Source organism: Triticum dicoccoides, chromosome 3A (assembly GCF_002162155.2).
Source record: "Triticum dicoccoides isolate Atlit2015 ecotype Zavitan chromosome 3A, WEW_v2.0, whole genome shotgun sequence".
Classification (NCBI taxonomy): domain Eukaryota; kingdom Viridiplantae; phylum Streptophyta; class Magnoliopsida; order Poales; family Poaceae; genus Triticum; species Triticum dicoccoides.
Genome location: NC_041384.1, coordinates 37,380,977 through 37,397,707, shown reverse-complemented (window position 1 = coordinate 37,397,707; position 16,731 = coordinate 37,380,977). Strand labels below are relative to the sequence as shown.

At 40.3% G+C, this 16,731-nt stretch overlaps 1 long non-coding RNA gene across 3 annotated transcripts; it reads left to right on the top strand.

The window, feature by feature from the left end:
• The first annotated feature begins 8,899 nt into the window (after positions 1 to 8,899).
• LOC119266901 lies at positions 8,900 to 12,979 on the top strand. Of its 3 annotated transcripts, none has more exons than XR_005132190.1 (5): positions 8,900 to 9,273; positions 10,478 to 10,736; positions 11,056 to 11,329; positions 11,435 to 11,507; positions 12,602 to 12,979. It is a non-coding gene; the product is annotated as an uncharacterized LOC119266901 (long non-coding RNA). The 3 variants fall into 3 exon arrangements; XR_005132189.1 differs by having other exon boundaries at positions 11,056 to 11,349; XR_005132188.1 differs by having other exon boundaries at positions 11,056 to 11,507.
• Positions 12,980 to 16,731: the final 3,752 nt, after the last annotated feature.

Below are 16,731 nucleotides of genomic sequence, written 5' to 3'. Positions count from 1 at the left end.
TACTGGTAATTATTCTTTTACCACCTTACATTTAGCTCCAGATCTAGTCGACTACACATTCCTAAACGGTTCACGCTTCTTCTGCAGGAGAAGCAACAACAGCTTGCAGCCGAAAGCCCTACCTCTCAACCGGGCCTTGAACGGACTTAAGGGACTCCCTTTGGGCCAGTGGCCGCAATATGGTCGTGTGCACGGCACTGGAAACGGTGCCACGTGGAAGGTGTATTACAACAAGGGCCCGGAGGCCAAGAAGCAGAAAAAAAAGTTTAGTCAGGCGGACATCAACGAGAAGGTGAAGCTTGCGGTCGAGAAAAAAGCAGCTGAGGACGCGAAAAAAACAGCCGAGGAGAAAAATGAGTTGCTACAGCAGGCAGTCAATGTAGCTGTAACTGCCTGCAGAAATGATTTCACTACTAGCTTGGTTCCAGCTATCATCATATGGACGAAGGAAAATCCAGACAAGACGGTACATGATTTCCCGTTGCCCAATTTCATCGGGAGCAACTCCGTGAACAACAACACCACGCACCATCACTTGCTCACGCAACCGGGCTTCCTCTCGCGGTCGCTCCCGCTCATAGTAGCCCGTCCTGAGTCTCTAGCGTGCTAGGTGGGCCTTCGTCTTTGGCTGAGCTCGATGGCCTCAAATTAATTACATGTTGCACCAACATGTGTTTGTAGGCCGAAGAAACCCCGTGCACCATACTCTACTTGATCAAAGGCCAGAAGGTGGACGTGGGAAGGGGGATGATAATGAATCCCTTGCAACCCATGTTCCACAACCACCCGATCCCCGTTGGGCACTTCAGAGTTAACTTGTCCAGTGTGACATCGGGGCATGAGCATTTGCCTCCTCCAGTACAGCCTGTGGGAGAGGACGATGAGACCCCGCCGTGGATTGGAAACTGCAAGGGTTGGGTGCTGCTATGGCAGAAGAATCTTATTCATGTGGAGCCGGCCGAGAGCACACCAATAACCACACATCAACAACCATGTGCAGAGACCACCACCCCGCCTACGCAATTACCAGCTCATGTAGTGTCGGGTGAGAGCGGCGGATGACGTGATGAAGGGGGTGCAATAGTACTGGATAATGTAATCGGTCCTGTACAACATAGAATGGATGATGAGACAGAGGTCGACCCAATGGGTTTCCTCAATACAAGCGCGTATGACTGTGACGTAAATATGATGAGTCAACCATATGACGAATCGGGCTATCAGCATGCTAATGAGGATATGGATGATCTGCCCGGGCAGGAAGGTCGTAGCAGGGATTGCAAAAAGTCTCTCTTCATGAAATCCTCACAGGACACACCTGAAGATGCTGCCTCAACACAGGCTCAACTAGCCGAGGGTCGTACAGTGCTTAGCCCGGGAACACTGGGGCAGGGGTTAAGGAAGGGTCTGGAAGGTGTGCCCAAGAAAAAGGAGAGGAAGATATCAGGGAAGATAGCTGCCTCCAAACAAGCTAGAGCACATCGCAGCCAGATGATGGATTCCGAAGAGCATGTACCCGTGAAAGGTGCGGCCATGTTCCATCTCACGGGCGATCCGATGCTACCGTCGAAACCGTAGGAGGCACTATGAGGGGATCTCAGGAGATTGCACGACCATGTGCTGTCGACTGAGAAAAGCCTACTAGCCTCAAAGGATCCAGGATATCCGACATACGCGGCTCGTGTGACTGAGGGGAAGTGCTACATCGACACACGGCCCGCGGAGGTGTTCTTCCTGCGGTTTGACCATATCTTTGAGATGTTTCTGACAAGGCGGCTCGATTTTACAATCGTCCGCCTTTTTGCACTACATATGAGCTCCGTCATGAAGAGAGAAGAAGTCTCGCAAATCTGTGTGGCGGATCTATACTGCATGCACGAGTATTTCTTGAGTCTCGGCGACTTTGAGAGTGAAACTGCTAGGGACTACCTCCAAAACTTCATGGTACAGAATAAGGACCAGGAAATTGTCCTCCTGCCTTATCATCCAAAGTAAGTCAGTTCCGGACAACCCTTTCGTACATTTCAATCATTCCTTCTCGCTCATATGGAGAATAATTTGAGGTGTCTTTTCCCCGCAGCAACGGGCACGTCCTCCTTATCGTTCTTTACCTGCGAGTCTCCCACGCCGTGTATTTCGACCCTTCCAGAGCCTACGAGAAGAAGGACTACACCCACATAATGAATATTCTAGATGATGCTCTCCAAGGCTTCAGCATTAGAGGTGGCCACATGCAGATCAGGAAACAAAGGAACAAGAAGATGGGTTTCGCGCATAAAACTAACTTCTGTTGCATCCATGTCCCAAAACCAAACAAGAAGGATGGATTCTACATCCTCCATCTCATGATTGAGTTCAACACGGATCACCAAAAGCTTCGCATGACAAGCAGAAATGATGAACATATCCACAAGTGGCTAGAATCTCATGGAGAAGCGGATTATAAACTTAGAGATGACTTCTTTCGCATCCAAAGGGACATTGCGACGATCATTATGAAAGAAGTCGTCGATGAGAAGGGGATGTTCCACCACAGCCCTATATCGCGAGCTGACGTCCGAACTCGTAAAGGCATGCAACGTCAAGACCTCACGTCATTCAAGAAGCTAGGGTCCATCCTCGATGATATGGAAGGATTGAACTTGTATACTTTCTGTAGCGATGAAACTTTGTGATGTCCATGGTCCCTGCCGAACTTGCGTAACACTACTTTGTTTGTTTGGGTACGATGACCTGCGTACCTCTAGTTAATTAGTTTGCGTACTGTATGTTGCATCTAGTTGCTAATTAACCCTTTCTTTTTCGTGTTGCTCTAATATATTTTGTTGCATATGATTGTACATCCTCTTAATGAACATGCATCTCTAACAGGTACCTAGTTTCTTGATGGCGAGATGGCGGTGCTATGTTGTGTACAAAGGGAAGGTTCCGGGGGTGTACAACGAGTGGCCTGACTGTCAGGCGCAAGTGAATGGGGTCTCGGGCGCCAGCCATAAAGGCTTCAAAACCAGACAAGAAGCCGAAGCTAGTTACTTGAGGTTCACGCTAGCTCGAGAGAGGACTCGTAACCGCCGCCTCATGTACTGCATAGTTCCGCTATCACTCATAGTGATAGCTCTTCTCGCGTATACCATTGTTTAGATGGATGACGTTGTAGTTGCAAGTATTCGAGACTTGCATGTATCGCTATTTTCGAGATGATGACGAGATACCACTTTGTGTTGGATGATGATTATAATGGGACTATTTGCATGTATATGCTATGATTACATTTGTGGTCTCGTAGCCATTTGTATGTGTATCATGATGACATTTGTATCTGCTAAATATTGTTGTATAAAGCATGTTCAAATACAAAACAAATATGCAGAAAAAAAATAAAAACTACTAAAATTAGCAGTAGCGAGTGGAGAAAAGTTAGCAGCAGCGCCACAGTAGCAGTAGCGCGTCCAGGCAAAGCGCGCTAGAGCTATTAGCAGTAGCGAGCTTCCACGAAGCGCACTGCTGCTACACTTGTATAGTAGTAGCGCGGGTGTGCACGCATTACTGCTACGGGTTAGCTGTAGCACCTTATTAGTAGTGTCGGTCCCCGCACTACTGATATACCTAGAACCCGCGCTGCTGCTAGCCTTTTCCCTAGTAGTGGATCCTTGGTTTTTACTATTGAAGATATACGACATAATTTGGCTGCATATTGCATATGAAAGGTAGTCTGGTAATGTGAAAATAAAGCTACAATGCTAGGCCTCAATGAAGTTGCATATCACATATCGCAAATCTGAATGAAGTTGTTAAGTTTAGAAATACAAAATAGGGACACTTCAATCATAGCTGAATATGTACTAGCTAAATGTTTTATTCAAGATTTTGATACCATACTAGAATGTGGCTGTGTTAACTATTCTGCAAGGTTTCCATCTAAGATAGCAAACAAGTAGCAAGGAGTATGAAAATAGCAAAACTTTTACTAGAGGAATTGCCAGTAGTTGCAGAGCCAATCTTCTTAAAAGCTGGCTCAAGTTTTCTCACCTTCACTGGATCAACCTGTTGTGTTGACATGTTATTATACCACAAAATTCTATTGAATCTGCCAGTCAAAACCAGATCATGATGGTTTATCAATAAAATTGAAAACATATCCAGATGACGTTGACGAAATTCTTTCCGTTCAACACATTCCATGAACTTAGTAATCTGTAAGTCAACACAACTATAAGTTGATTGCTTGATTTTCAATTTATTCCTTTTAAAGCATTGAGATATTAGTAATATCATATCAATGAAACAACTATATTTCCACAATTCTCCCTCCGTCCCACAATATAAGATGTTTTTGCAAGCTAAAACATCTTGCAAAAACATCTTATATTATGGGATGAAGGGAGTAGCTGTTATCTTAACAATGACATCTTCTCCAACTTAGCACAACAGCCACAAAGTATCTTCATTTAGTACACATGAACTATCTTCATTTAATACACGTGCAAAATATAAGGCAATGAAAGCAATATTGATGGAAAATGTACTAAGTACTAACATTATTGTCATGCAGCAAGCCACAAACACCCCATATATTTTATTGTGTGAATTCAGAGAACACTGGTTGCAGAACTCTAGCATCTGCATTGACTCCTACATGGCTGTTCCGTGGATTCATTTGCTGAATTCAATATAAGAGTCAGAAAATCTCAAGGTCCTGGTGGCAAGCTTTTTTCAGCAGTTCATCAAGCGAAGACAAGCCTAGATCGCGGAGAAAACTTTGCTTGCAGTTTAGGAGAGCAACAGGTTTGTTCGCTACTAAACCTTAATTTCGTGTGCGTGCCTTTAGCCGGGTACTTTGGCTGCAGGGTGTTCTTAGCCCAAACAAATCATGTTTACACTTAATAAAACTACGACCACCAATGTCAGGAGATCTCTGTTTTACTGTTCAATGTACTAGTACTTGTTAAACATACTACTACTGTAAAGCTGTAAACTGGCTGCGGTGGGATGAGTGAGCCCTCGAATTCTTGGAAGAAACAGTTGGCAAATATCGAAGAGATCATCTGGAAACAAAAAATATGGAAGAGAAAGACACGGAGCAAACCTCGTTTCTCTGCTTCCCCTTTTCACTCCACCTCCGGATTAGTTCTTGTCTCGCTTTGCCCGCTCTGGCAGCTCGGCCCCCTTCCAAGTCCCACCTGATGGAAACAAGGCCGTAATCAGTGCTCTGCGAAGAAACCAGCAGGGATCGCTTGTTGAGCAGAGAATAATCCAGCTTCAATACACTCTTAGGTGACACAAAACAGACCCTTTATTTTTACTACCGAAGATATACATAATAGTTTGGCTCGATATTGCATACAGAAGGTAGTCTTGTCAAGTAAAAATATAGCTACAATGCTAGACCAAGCAGTATCATAATTCTGAGTGAAATTGTTGAGTATAGAAATGCTGAAAAGAGAGACTTTAATCGCATAGCTGAATATCTACTAGCTAAATGTTTTTCTCAAGATCCTAATACCATACTGGAATGTGGCTGATATCTACTACTCCCTCCGTCCCATAATATAAGAGCGCGTTTTTTACACTCTGTAGTGTCAAAAGCGCTCTTATATTATGGGCCCGAGGGAGTAGCTGAAATTAGACATTCGAATGTACTTTAAAGTAAACATAGCTTTGCATAATTCATCTCAACCATGGAAAAGGCCTAAAATTGGTCATCTGAAATTATCTAGCTTCAGTACACACTTGAGATATTTACTACTGAAGATATACAACATAGTTTGGTTGCATGTTGCATACAAAAGGTAATATGGGCATGAAAAAATAAAGCTACAATGCTAGACGAAATAGCATCATAAATCTGAATGGAATTGTTAAGTATAGAAATATTGAATAGAGACACTTCAATCACAATGGTATGAAAATAGCAAACCTTATACTAGAGGAATTGCCAGCAGTTACAGAGCCAATCTTCTTAAACACGGTCCTAGATTTCCAAAGCTTCACCGGATCAAGCTGTGCACATAGATCACCAGCGAAACCATGTCAAAACAGTAAGGAGAAAAGGTATGTTGATGGTTATGTATCTGCGTTGTGTTCATCTGTTATTCTTTGTATACCACAAAATTCTATTGAATATGTAAGTCAAAACTAGACCACGATGATCTGCCAATAAAAATCAAATGAAAGCATACATAGATGAAATTGAATAAATTCCTTCAATTCCTTCTCTTCGACACAATCCATAAATTTAGTAATATGCAAATCAACACTACTATGATTCGACTGGTGGATTATCCACTTATCCCTCTTGAGAATTGAGATACTAATATTATGTCAACGGAGCAGCTATACTTTTGTAATTAACTGTTGTTTTTGCCTTCACAACATCTCCAAGTTAGAGCATCGGGCATGAACTCTCTTCATTTAACACACATGGTAAAATATGAAATGATGAAAGCACTATTGATGACAAATTACTGGTAACATTATTAGCATGCAGCCAATTACAAATGCCCCATACATTTTAGTGCGCGAATTCGAGAACCAATGATTGCAAAACACTAGCATCTGCGTTGATTCATACTACATGTTAGCTGGCTTTATCATTAATTCATTTAATGAAGTTCACACTAAACTAGAGTCACAAAATCTCAAGGTTCTGAACTTTCTGCAAGATTTGTTCAGTAGTTCAACAAGCAAAGACAAGCCTAGTTGGGGGAGAAAACTTTGGCTTGTAGTTTAGGAGAGAAGCAGGTTTGTTTGTCAATAGACCTTAAATTTCTGTGTGTGCCTTTTTCTATCTAAACAAGAACATGAGTGCATGCATGCTTCTCTCGCTCGCTGTTACCACCGGGATAGCACACGCATGCTCGCATGCCTGCGTTCCTTGGTCGGTCCTATGCAAAACCTTATTTGATTTGTTTTGTGCATCTATCCATTGATGGAGCCTCGCTCCTCCTCCCTCGTTTTCGATCAGAATCAAAGCAATAACTTCAAGCTAGATTCAATCAAAGAAACATGTATGTACATCTGGACAGGCTGCGCAAGGTGGAGAGGCAGCTCGCTTCTCGTTGCCATCATTTCTCCTCGGCAAGCCTGGGCGTGATACATCTCCAATGTATCTATATTTTTTTATTATTCCATGCTGTTATATTATCAATCTTGGATGTCTTATAATCATTTTATATCATTTTTTGGTACTAACCTATTGACATAGTTTCAAGTGTCAGTTCCTGTTTTTTCCGTATTTTTACATCGCAGAGAATCAATATCAGACGGAGTCCAAATGCTACCAAACTTTATGGAGATTTTTTATGAACCAGAAAGAACATGTTGGGCCCTGGTTGCACCTGCGGGGAGTCCCGAGGAGGGGATAACCCACCAGGGCGCCCTAGGAGTCTAGGCGCGCCATGGTGGGTAGTGCCCACCGCGGGTGCCCCCCAGACCGTGTCTTTGCTCTATAAATACCCCAAAAATACCAGTACCCTAGGGGGGTCAACAAAATATTCATCCAACCTCCGCAGAGTCCAGAACCACCAGATCCAATCGAAACACCATCTCGGATGGGGTTCACCACCTCCATTGGTGCCTCTCCGATGATGCGTGAGTAGTTCTTTGTAGACCTTCGGGTCCGTAGTTAGTAGCTAGATGGCTTCATCTCTCTCTCTCTCTCTTGATTCTCAATACAATGGTCTCTTGGAGATCCATATGATGTAACTCTTTTTGCTGTGTGTTTGTTGGGATCTGATGAACTTTGAGTTTATGATCAGTCATATCTTTTTATATCCATGAAAGCTATTTGAGTTTCTTTGATCTCTTATATGCATGATATCTTATAGTAGTAGATGCAGGCAGGAGTCAGTCTACTAGTCTTGGACATAATGCCTATGTAATGATCATTGCCTGGATATCGTCATAATTATTTGAGGTTCTATCAATTTCCCAACAGTAATTTGTTTACCCATCATTTGCTATCTTTCTCGAGAGAAGCCACTAGTGAAACCTACGGCCCCCGGGTCTTCTTTCTCATATATTTGCTTGCGATCTACTTTTCCTTTGCATTTTTAATAAGATCTTTTAAACCAAAAATACAAAAATACTTTGTTGCACTTTATTTTATTTGCGATCTATTATTTCAATCTATTACAATCTCTGGCATCGTTACCCGAAAGGGATTGGCAACCCCTTTAACACGTCGGGTTGCGAGGTGTTGTTACTTGTGTGCATGTGCTGTTTACGTTGTGTTGTTTGGTTCTCCTACTGGTTCGATAACCTTGGTTTCTTCACTGAGGAAAATACCTATTGTCGCTGGGCTGCATCATCCCTTCCTCTTTGGGGAAATAACGACGTAGTCCTAGCAGACAGGAGCTTTTCTGGCGCAATAGTTAGAGAGTAATCAAAAGGAATTTCTGGCGCCGTTGCCATGGAGTATCTTCAACATAACCAGGTTCCTAATCACAAATCTCATCTCCTTACAATTTACATTATTTACCATTTTCCTCTCGTTTTCCTCTCCCCCACTTCACAAAAATTTACAATTTTATTCGTCCTCTTTTTCGTTCGCCTTTTTCTCGCACTACACCATGACACCACAACATCAACATGGATCTATTGGTATAGGTGTACATTTCCGACACATTGTTTGTCCAGAACAACGCCGACACAAAAAACATTAGGGTTTGCTAAACATTTTCGACGGTCAGTATGTTGGTAAAGTTTGGTAATTCATCGACTTACTATGTGTCGGCATATGTTTGACTACCACTGGATTAAGTGTCGCCGAAGCTTTGCCACTGGAAAAGTGTCGGCGTAGTCCTAGCATGGCCCACTTATTTTCAGCTGCGCGGCACAGCCCAAAGTACTGAGCGGCAAGCGACGCGTGAAAGCCCAAATATACTTCGGTAAGTTTCCTCCCCCCAATCCCCCTCCGGTCCGACCTCTCTCGCAGCACACACATTCAACCTAAACCTAAATCGCCGCCGCCGCCCCCAACCTGCCCGCAGATTTGCTTGCTTCGCCGCCTCTCCCACTCCGGCATCCTATCCCTTGGCCCGTCGTTTAGTCCTGCGTGCTGCCCTATTATACACTGCCGAGGAGTTGCTGCCCCATCTGCAGCCGACGAGCCGCCGCCGCATCTACAGACGAGGAGCCGCCGCCTAGGCGCATAGTCCGCTGGCAGGCAACCGAGTTCTGGAGTCGCCCCGCCGTTCGTCTTCCTCCACCAGCGACCCCTGTCCAGATCGACACCCCTTGTCCTGCCCGACTCCAGTCTCCAGGCCATTGTAGGTAAACTGAGTTTTGTCCTTTGCATCTACTCCTATATAAGTTCTAGGCTTTGCTCTTGTTCCGTCTTGTTTAATCTTGTCTACTCTTGCATCTTGTCTTTTCATTTATCCAGTGGTGGGCATGCTCATGTAAGAAGGCTTATTAGTAACTTCTGCACATATTAACATTCAGAGACCAGCTTTAACTACTAGAGGGTGCATATTTAGAAAGGAAAATGTAACAGAGTTGTAGCACACCTTTTGTTTCAACATTGTTGTTTGAGGATGTTCAAGTGGAGAGTTCCCTACACTTTAGAGATCTAATTCACCAGATTCTGCAATTTGACACAGAACCTTCAGTTACTGTTGATATAAGAAGGATGACATACCGGCATGTGTTACTTTCTAGAGAGAACAAAAATGCATTTTTATTTCATTTTCTACAAATGAACATAACACCGAAGATTCAGATTTCTTGTATGTTGGGTAAGATTGTAAATCTGCCTGTGATCCTTTTATTTCCTTTGTTTATGCCGTGAAAACAGGGACTGAGGTTTAGCCTTACAATTGTGTATGGTCCATAGTAGTGCCTCCAGTGTATCTCATGTATGTATTTTCTTTTTCTTGTACTGGATATTTTCTTGTTCTTTCACTCCTAATCTGTAGTTTTCTCATAATCTAGGTGCTCACGAATCACAACTTTAATGTTTGCATATTGAATCAAGAAACCTTCTAAATCTGCCAACATAGCCTCCACTTACTGTATGCTCAAGTCTGTTTGTGGCATATCACATTTAACTTCTGTTTTAGTCTGCTCAAGTGGAGAGCTCCATAAAATTCAGAAATCAAAGTCACAAAATTTTAGGGATAAAAGGTGTGATGGAAAATTGCATTTCTCTAGTCTCAGTTTATTCTTCCTTGGCGCCCCATTATTTAATTTTTGTCTATTTGGTATGTATATTCGAAGTGAATGCCCACTTCTCCTATCCATATTTCATAACTATGTTTCCTATTTTTCATCACTATGTTTCCTATATTTTCTTAACTATGTTTCTTAATTATGCTACTTCACACGAAATTGCTTGGTGGATGGTGCAGTTTTAATCTTCTGCTTCTCAATAAAAGTTGTGGCCATGTATTTAAATCGTTACATAATTTACTCACTTTTCATATCTTTTGCACTATTTTTTTATTAAGCATCATGGTCTGATATGTGCTATTTACAGGAGAAAAGATGGAAGCAACAAGAGTTGGAAGTGAGCTCCCTGCGTATGAACAATTGAGGCTAGCAAGTATTGCAGAAAACAAAAATAAGTTGAGAGCTCCTGTTGGAATATAAAGAAAATATTTAGCATTGGGAGAAAACATGAGGCCCTCTGGGGAAGTAGGCGGCTTGTCTCATCCAGCCAAGAAGAAAGTTATTCGGATTTCTCATTGCTCCATGTAGCTGGCATCAAGAGTTACGCTCGTAGCAGGCATGAATTGGTAAACTGAAGCACCTCTTTTTGAAAGTGATGTATCCGATTAGTTAGGTTTTCTAATTACTAGGGAAAATAATTTGTTGCGGGCTGAAGAACTTGACTATGACCTGCGGGTAGATGAAATATTTATCAGAGTACATCACATACAACTGGAGTTCCTACCGCACAAGCAGAGACACTAATTGTTAGTCAGAGATACACATCATGTGCTTTTCTTTAGTACAGTCAATTTTGTGACTGCATATTAATTGATGACGACTAAAACTACACTGAGGTCATTATAGAAATAATTTTAGGTGCCTCAGTTGCTCTATTTTTTGCAGAAACAACCTGAAGAAGCAGCTGAACTCCACCCAGAATTGAAGGAAAAACCTACACAAGGAGATTTTTCATGCTCGTGCTTTTGGAGAGAAGGAACCAAGAGGAGGTGTGCGAAAGTTTGTACTCTACTATAGAAGGAACCAAGCGAAGGAACACAAGATGATCAAGTTTGTACTCTACTAGAGCGCACGGAACAAATGCAATGAAAAATTGGAGAGACGCATCAAGTTCTTTTTTGTCTAGGAATCCGAAATGTGGAAACACCATTGCCTAATAGTTTAGTATCTTGGCCCGTGGTACAATGCTTAGTTATCATCTTTTTGAAGTCTTATCTAAAACATGTGGACACTAATTTAGTTTTTTGTGCATGGCCCTCCATAGGTTTCACGGATTGTATAGCACAAGATGGCAAATGGATCTTCTAATTCAGACAACTTTTGTTAAGTTATATCAGGTATTATTCTTGTGAACTTTTTTCCATGAGATGACACAGGTTCATGATGGGCACGATAAAGTGATGCTAAATCTGGGTTATAGCAGAACATAGAATGTTTGGTTTCTATATTTACATGTGTGTAGTGCAACCCCCATTATCATGCAAATAGTATCAAGTTCAGAGACTTAATCATGAAAGCTAGCAGAAATGCGTGATTTAGTACACAAGCTAAACTAAATGTTTTCTTGCATATTTGTTCAAATAAGGTGAGTGGTACAAATGTCCGTAAGTGTGCAATTCCTAGTAGCTAAACTGAAGCTTGCTTTCTTTTAAAGATCAGCCACAAAAAAACTACTTCCATTATTTTTTAGGGAAGAATATTTAGTTCAGCCCACATATTAGGTTTACATCTGACTCTTTTTTTAGAGAAACATAGTTTTGGTAGCTTTTTCAGCATCTGTTCAGTCTGAGGATTTTGACCATATCAGAGAACAATATATGCGAACCTCTATTGTATACCACACAATGTTTCATAGCATGCATGAACCAGAACACAAGCAATATCCTGTAAATTGACTTGTTTTCACCAAGTGCACTAATACATATATGACTGCTGGTACATGTATATGTAATAGTACTTATGTGATTTTTTGCCGATTCAGTAACTTCGAAATCTCTGAAATTACACTAAGGACCTTACTCATCTTGTCTTAGAACATACCTGATTGCTCATCAACAAGTTCAGACATTTTTATAGTAAGCCATTTGTAATATACTAGGTGCTATGCTGACTTTGGTTTACATTCTAATAAGGTTATCTTTTGTAACTTGAATCTTTGCATAGTTATAATATTCTTGAGATAATTGGCTTTATTTTTCAGATCCTTTATTTAGTAGATAAAAGGCCTCCTTATTTGTTTTATGTTTCAAATGTAATAGTAAATAAAAAGACATGCATAATTTTTATTGGAGAGGTCATGCAGTCAAGTATTTGTTTACTTTTCTTGTAAGCAAGCTTGTATGTTGTACATCTTTTGTTTCTTGGATCTTTGGACTCACTCACAAAGTTGAACAAATTGTATTATTTCTAAGATTACTGAATTATTTTGTAGGGACAAATGATAGAAAGTAGCAAGCCTGCTAGTTGATTGAACATGTCCTCGTGATTGGTTTTGTTGAAAACATGGATGACACATTTTGTTCATATGGAAGTTGACTTGGCTTGGCGATTGAAGAGCTGATCTTCATAATATTCTGTAGTCAGTTCAGTGATCAAGCACTTGGTCTCTTAGGAATTTTAGCCATTATATTTGTAACATGCCTATGTTGTATATCTGACTTGTGTATATCCTTCATGGTTGTAGCCATCTTTAGTGAAGAAAACTAATGAATCTTGTATGTATATATTGAATGGATGCATTAATCAATGATACCTTGTGATGAAGAGAAGAGTGCAATTGTTTGTATATGTATTGCGTATTGAACATGAACTGGATATTATGAATGTAGTTTGATTCAAAATATTGTGCATTTTCATATGTGCTGAAATGTAGAACCGTGGCAGCAAATGTGTCGGTGCAAGTATTTGACATCGCACTATCTGTCGGCATAACACACCGGCAGAAAAACTATCGTGGTAACAATGGACGTTGCCCAGTGTGTCGGCATAGCACACTGTCAGATGATCTGTCGGCGTAGCATAGTCCGTCGGTGTAGAAATGTCTGTCGCCATAGATCTCACCAACATGGTCATATTGTCTGTCGGCCTCGATTTATCTGTCGGCAAAGACCTATCCCGGCAGGACTATAGGCGACAACTCCTTTCTGTTGGCAAAGGTCTTTGCTGACAGTAAATGTGTCGCCTTAGGTGACCTATGCCGACAGATTGTTTGACGCTGCTTTGAGTGTCATGGTGTAGTGTCGTCAGATCTTTTGTTTGCTTGTGTTGCCATGTGCCTCTATATGCTTGCATCTTCGCTTTCTAAAAATCTATTGATATGGATCCCCATCCACTTGCTAATCTTTTTAAAAGATCCAATCCTGATGAACCAATTGCTTGTGAGTTGAGTGCACTAGATTATCTTTATGAAGTTTTGCTTGAGAATCGTGAATCTGAAAATTGTGATGAAGGAATTTATGAAGTGATTCATGCTAGCTCCTTGAATGAAAAGCATTATTTTAATAATTTTACTATAAATTCTATTAATGTCAATTGTGCTAATAATATGCAAAACCCCAAGCCTGGGGATGCTTGTTTTGTCATGTCCGCTACTTATTGCAATGACCATGATTGGGGTGATAATGATTCTTATGATCTTCAAATTATATTTAAACCTCATGATGAATATGCTTGCGATAATATTGAAAGTGAGTTTGCACGAGTGTCAACTTTAGCTAAAAATAATCCGACGTATTTGGAGAGTATTCAGTCTTATGAAAACTTTGATAAAAATGGGCTCGGAGAGGTCATGACTTTATTTAATTATAATCCCACTATTTTGGAAGAGTGTCAATTTTGCATGCATGTGGATCATGAAGAGAATATTTTATGTGATAGTTGTATTGTTGAATTTGATTATGATCTTACATGCAATTATTTTGAGAGATGGAAATATGGTTATAGAAAATTTCATGTTACTAAATTACCTCTCGTTATGTTGAGATCATTAATGTTTTATTCCTCTTCTTTGCATATGTTAGATGTTTCTTGTCTTTAATTTGTTTGCTTACAAATTCATATGCCTAGGAAGCATGTTAGACTTAAATGTGTTTGTCGTATGTTTCATGATGTTCTCTCTGTGTTTCAATTCTTATCTTTCGTGTGAGCATTGTTGAAATCTTATGCCTAGCTAGGGGCGTGAAACTATAGCGCTTGTTGGGAGGCAACCCAATGAAAAAAAATTATATTTACTTTTTTCTTCCTGTTTTTGTGTGTTTGCACAATTATGCTACTGTTATGATTGTGTTTTTATATTTTAATTAGTGTTTGTGCCAAGTAAAGCCTTTAAGATCTTCTTGGGTGATAGTTGTTTAATCTTGCTGAAAAATCAAAAAACTTTTATGCTCATGAAATTAATTTTCATTTTTATTAGAGAGCCATAAAATACCCATTCCACTTGCAGTAGATAAATATACAACTTTCTCAGGTTGACCTAATTTTGCAAAAAAATTGGAGTTACAGAAGTATTCGAAATAGTCAGATTCTGTTTTCTTTGTGTTGTGTGCTTATTTTGATGGCCCTATGGCTTTCTTTGATGAGTTTTTGCCATAGAAAGTTGGAATACAGAAGATATAATACAAGAAAAAAATATGAATTGGTTTGATACATCACTTATAGTAGTGGTTTATTATTCTTATGCTAACGGATCTCACGAAGGTTTTATCGAGTTTTGTGTGATTGAAGTTTTCAAGTTTTGGGTTATCTTACGATGGATGGAGGAAGGATGGAAGATCCTAAGCTTGGGGATGCCCCGGCATCCCAAGCTATTATCCAAGAATGAGCAACCAACTAAGCTTGGGGATGCCCCCGAGTGGCATCCCCGCTTTCTTCCAACGATCATCGGTATTTTACTTGAAACTATATTTTTATTCGTCACATGATATGTGTTTTGCTTGGAGCGTCTTGTATGATATGAGTCTTTTCTTGTTTTTTTGTGTGTTTTAAGTCATCAATCCTTGCTGGACAAACCTATTTGAGAGAGCCAAAATTATGTCATGACTTGTTAGAATTGATCTCTATGCTTCATTTAAATTTTTATGGGCTAGGACTTGCTCTAGTGCTTCACTTATATCTTTTTGAGCACGTCGTGCTTTAGTATTTTTGAAGAAATGCTCTCTTGCTTCACTAGGATTTATTTTAGAGTTAATAAAATTTTGAAGAAATTATCTCTTGCTTCACTTAAATTATTTTGGGAGAAAGAAAATGTGTTATGCTCATGATCTTCACTTATATATGTTTGAGCTTATGAAAAGAAACACAAATAATTAGTCCCAAAGTGATAAATATCAAGAAGGATAAAGAAAAATAAAGTCATGAGGATCATTGGAGAAAATAAACTTGATTTTCCTAAAAGCATTCTAAATATATAAAAGAGGGGGAATGGATTCTACAAGAAAAGGCGGGCAAAGGTAGTTCAGGGGTCAATTCTTGGAGCATAGCTCATCTCTAAGTCCCCAACCCATCTCGTTAGTAATAGTTTTAAGATATGATGATGTGATATATGAGTTATGTTGATGAGTAATTGTGCTCTAGTAGGAATATTGGTGTTAAGGTTTGTGATCCCCCAAGCATGCACGAATGGTCTCTCGTTATGCTATGGTGTTGGAGCATGATTTATTTTTGATTGTCTTTCTTATGAATGGTGGTCGGGGATGAGCGACGGTTTTTTCCTACCAATCTATCCCCTAGGGACATGCGTAGTAGTCTTCGAGGGCTAATAAACATTTGTAGTAAGTATATGAGTTCTTTATGACTAATGTGAGTCCATCGATTATACGCACTCTTACCTTTTTCGCAATTTGCTAGCTTCTACGGTACCGTGCATTGCCCTTTCTCACATCGAGACATGATGCAAACTTCGCAGGTGCATTCAGACCCTGTGATATGATACGCTCTATCACACATAAGCCTTATTATATTTTCCTCAAAACAGCCACCATACCTACCTATTATGGCTTTTCCAAAGCCATTCCGAGATATATTGCCATGCAACTTTCACCGTTTCCGTTTGATGACTTGAGCAATCACTGTCATATTGCTTTGCATGATCATATAGTTGTGGCTCAGCCACCGTTCATCATTTTTCATACATGTTACGCTAGATCATTTCACATCCTGGTACATGCCAGAGGCATTCATATAGAGTCATACTTTGTCATAGGTATTAAATTGTAATTTTTATTTCTTTTAAGTTATAAGTAAATAGAAGTGTGATGATCATCATTATTCATTTCTAGAGCAGTGCCCCAGTGAGGAAAGGATGATGGAGACTATGATTCCCTCACAAGTCGGGATGAGACTCCGGACAATGAGAGAAAAGGAAAAAAAGAAAAAGGAAAAAAATAAACAAAGAGAGAAGGGGCATTGTTAGTATCCTTTACCACACTTGTGCTTCAAAGTAGCACCATGTCTTTCATATGGAGAGTCTCCTATGTTGTCACTTTTCATATACTAGTGGGAATTTTTCATTATAGGATTAGATGCACTCCCACTTTCATATTTAGATTTCATACACTTATAGCT